A 4,990-nucleotide genomic window follows, 5' to 3' on the forward strand; every position below is an offset into this window, starting at 1 on the left:
CATGTATGTACATAGAAAATGTGTTTTTCTCCTGGTTTTTTTTTGGGGGGGGGAGGGGTGGGGTGGGGGGGGGGGGGGGAGAGATACATAGTTCAGGGAAATTCGGATGTGTTTCGATCATAGCTAGCTTCATGCACACACATGTTTATGTAATCATAGGTTTGTACAATCACAGTTAAATATACAAGTAGTGGGTCTACTATTTGTACATGTAGCTCATCAGCAAGTTGGAAATATCTGTTGTATATTATACAACAGATATTTTCCCTTAGTTTGCTGAAGTCAGGAAAGTATGGTAGGTATATTCCCATTCACATTTGTGTTTTTGTCTCTGGACCAATAAAACAAAAATAAGATGCAAAGAAATCATTGTACTTTTGACTCCATTTGTTGAAGTTGCTACAGATTTGTCTATCTTTTCTAAGCTAGCCCCATAATGTGGCCAATTTACTGGACTACCTTCATAAATAAAGGCCACACTTCCACCATGTACAAAAACATGTCGAACTTTGTCAAATTTTGATTTTCACATTTAGGCTTAGTTTGTAGTTTATTTTTGCTTTAGAAGCATACTCGCCCTCTTTATAGGCTAATCAGAAAGTGCTGCCTTTTTCAGATGTTTATTTTTCGTGAAATTTCCAGATTCGTTTGCACACGTTTACGTATCCAAATTTGAAATCTCACGGAAATTAGACTTCTGAAAAAGGCAGCACTTTTTGATGAGCCTATAAAGAGGGCGAGTATGCTTCTAAATAAACTACAAACCAAGCCTAAATGTGAAAATCAAAATTTGACAAAGTTCGACATTTTTGTACATGGTGGAAGTGTGGCCTTTATTTACGGAGGTAGTCCAGTAAATTGGCCACATTTTTTTCTAAGCATGCCACCGGAAAAATTGGTGTTTACAGCAAGTCACAGCAGCTACAAATGTATTAAAAAAAAATAATAATAATAATATTTCAATTTTTCAATTTGATATATTCCTGTAATGTAATGGATACCTTTTTTCGTTATTAGTTATACCTTAGGGAGACACCGGACATTAGGGAGACATTTCCTGACGTCACAACTCCCATTTTGAGTCAAATGTTTCTTTCTTTTTTAGTGAACTTGGCCCAGATCTATTAGAACCTATAGCTAGCTACGCGCCCAATAATTTTTCCAGGATGGAATGGACTGGGCGAGTTTATTTCACCTTCTCACATGGGGGCGCTGTTCATGGCAACGGCGCGAAGTCAAAATGAGCCCAAAACATGCTGTGCATGCAAAAGAAACAAGTTTAGTCCTGCATCTAGCTGGAAACACCGGAGACTGAGTTTTGACTTAAGTGATGCAAAAGAAGATGGAATAAAGCCAAGCATGGACTCAGATGCAAGCCAGGCACACAGGGAAAAAGGTAGGCTTTTTGAATGAAATTCGTGGGCAACTTTGAACCTTGCTTTTGTCATGTTTCTCCGGGTCACAAAAAAGTTCAAAGCTTGTAAGTTGTAACGATGTTTGCCGTACACTTTCATTTTTCACCTCTGTTTCACCTCAAATCACACAGTACCTGAAATTTCATCACGTTCTAAATATTCCCGTTCATAAACACTTGAGTTTTCCTCGGCTAGACCTTCCGGTTACAAAGTTAAAAAGAGAGAAGTTTTACTTTGTCTTCGCTTTAGTTTTGCGCGATTTTCAGATTATATTTTGAAGTTCGAAGTGAACCCTTTAAAAATCCCCCCCCCCCCCAAAAAAAAAATAGAAAATAATTTTCGGACTCACACATTGTTGGATATGTGAGTGGAGAAACTAATGGCTTATCAGATTTTTTTTCAAGGATTTCTTAAATGATTTTTTGGTAATTTCTGAGATTTGTTTGATGTGCGCCACGTTTAAGGAACACTCGGCCGATTTCGTGCCCAATTTCCGGACGCCACCATTTTTTTGTTAATTTCGGACTCGATTTCACGACAATAGAATTGTTGACAAGGGTTCAACAGCAAGCATTATTAAGTTTATATACATGTAGTAGGCCTAGTATTTAACAAAATGAATTTTAAGATTGTCAACAACTTGAGTGCGCCAAGCTGCCAAGGGGATTCCACATATAGGCCTATCCGTACTTTGCATATATAGGCTTAATATTAATAATAATAATTTATTGGCACGGGAGTAAGGGACGATTCATCATGCCTTAAAGTTATGATTAATATAGGTTTTCCTAGCTATTTTAAAAGATTTTTCACTCAAATTCACCAACTCTATCATTTCATTGAGTCCACAACAAAATCACACGCTTTTAACAAAACAAATTTAGTCATTAACCTTTCAATTTCAAAGTTTGGTCATCCTCTTTAGTCACCGAGTCGAGAATATTCGTCATTACGGATTAAATTCGTCTAAGCTGTTGACGAATGGCAGCATTCAGAGATCAAATTCGTTTTATAAAAAAAGGTTATATAAATCAATCAGACAAATTTGATTTCTGAATAACACAAGTCGGCGTAGACGAGACAAAATCGATACGCCGGGTCGAAAACGTGTGCTCATTGTTTGACTTCAAGTTTGTTTGGACTAAATTTGAAGTTGTCTGACAAAAAAGGCGAAATTAAACATAATTACGAAGTGCACTAATCGATGTTGCTGAATATTAGAGATCGGTGAATTCGAACGAAAATGTTTTAAAATAGCCCAGAAAACCTATATTACTGACTCCAAACTGTTGTTTCATGTCAAAAGTTTAGCAAGTTGGGCCTGCGTTGTGTTGTGTTGATAAAAATGCCTGTCCTAGCTATAACACTACATGTATGCTATGCCCTAGCCCTATAGGCCCTAACGTTAAGCGTGTACTCATTCAGTAGTGTACGCGGAGTCCATGCGAGCTAGGCTTATATATAGATGTACATGTAAATGTATATGAGTTTGTATATGCTCCACATTTAAAACGCCACAAACATTTATTATGACTATTATACGTGCATGCAGATAATATTTCTCCCAGAAAGCAGTTTGTGGACATCTGCCAATTTGTTAACCTATACTGCAACAGTATAGTGGGCATAGGCTACTATTTCCCGAGGGCTTTATAACTAGCGTATAATATACAACGTTGAACTTGCTCCACAAGGGCGACCTGCACTTAAGCACTGCGCTTAAGAGACAGCTAGTCGGCCACAGATATGTCATTTAGTGAAATCCAAAACAAATGTACCTAATTGCTGTGCTATATTTATGTACAAGGAACTTAACGTTCATTGAGATCTTGTACTTTTTGTACCTCCCGTTGTGGAGGGTATATGGTCAATTTATTAGCCCCTTTTTTATGACACCAGCTTTTAATCTATAACACTCGACTCTTGTCAGTCTGTGGTCAAACATTCGTTGCTCAAGAGATGACGAAGACGTATTTCAATAACATGCCACAGCCGTTGCCTTAATGTGCCAGCGTCCAAGCCGGCAGCCGCAAGCTCGAAACTGCTATTGAAGGATGTATAGGCACAAAGCCAAAGCCTATATTGATAATTGTGGCTCCCATATTAAGCAGGAAAACGACGTCAATAATTATACGGTCGGTTCCGGTTATACATTTTAGTATAGGCCTACAAGGCTACATCTTAACAAATTTAACCGATTCTATATTTGAAATTCCTCCAGCAGATGTACTTTTAGTTTATAATTTTTATTGTCGTCTTTGAGCGTATCATGAATTTGTCAAGAAGTATTCGATTTCGGCTCGTCTGCACCGAACCATATAATTAAAAAAACAAAAAGAATCCTCACGCAAAAAAACGTTGTTTTTTTTGTGTTGATTTCGTCATGCGTACTGCCAACATGTCACCTTCAAAGGTAACATAAACATCTAGGCAAATATGGGAATAACTTTTCATGTTCCGATATTATACGAACGAATTTGTCGATTAGTAGGGCCCGAGGAAAATGCCTATCCTCATAATTATAGACTATAACTAATAACTTAGTAGTATTAAATGTATCGATATAAGACGAATTCTTTTTCTAAATGCTGCATTCAATTCTGTATCATCAGAGGCAAATTCAAACGATTTTGACAGATATGGCTAGTACTTAAAACTGTCGACAAAACTATACAATTTTAACGATTAAAGATGACATCGATTTCAAATGCGTGCCGGTTTTATTTATTCTTCTAATAAGACGAATTTGTTGAATACGAGCTAACCCCTTTGAGACTCTTTATTTATTTATTTATTTATTTATTTATTTATTTATTTATTTATTTATTTATTTATTTATTTATTCGATAACCAACAGCAGAGACCTGCAATTTACAGGTGCCATAAAAAAAATATAGATATACATATATCACGCAGACTGCACTGGAAAGAATTTAAAAACAAAATGTTTTATTGACGCAAAATTCACAATTTTATCTTGCCTATTTCCAGTATTAAGGATGACTGTACATGTATTTCAGCCTTATGAGAAGAGAAAAATTCCTTAATTCCATTTATTTGCTTAGGTTTTTCAGCAACGTTATTTCGGTCGTTTTACTTCATATGATCAGCAAATTTACCAAGAACTTTTTCTTGGTTATCGGCTGATGTTTTTTTGGTTTCCACAATAAATTATTAACTGTCGCACCACTAAGTGGTTCCGGATCCGCGCCAAAGCCCCATACCGCCTCGCACGTAGTAAGAGACTCTTTTCCACAGCTCAAACCTCATTTTGCTATATAAATAAACTGCCATTATAGTGCACATGGAGTCCACCATAATTGAAATAAATTGTTCAAAAGCAAGGTCTAAGGAAAACACAGATCATCCCAAGATGCAGCTCTTTAGATGCGAGGGGAGAAAAGCAGATTGAAAACTCAAATATTTGCTTCCCAAATGGTGTCGTTTAGCCATAACATGTATTGCTACCCACGTAATATGGGCCAGCATCAATCAACAGATCTCACCATCATTGCTTTCAGAAAGTGACTGGATGTGACGTTTTTGTTTCATGAGCAAATCATTTTTCTTGGGAG

The sequence above is a fragment of the Patiria miniata genome, unplaced genomic scaffold (assembly GCF_015706575.1).
Source record: "Patiria miniata isolate m_02_andy unplaced genomic scaffold, ASM1570657v1 HiC_scaffold_8, whole genome shotgun sequence".
NCBI lineage: Eukaryota > Metazoa > Echinodermata > Asteroidea > Valvatida > Asterinidae > Patiria > Patiria miniata.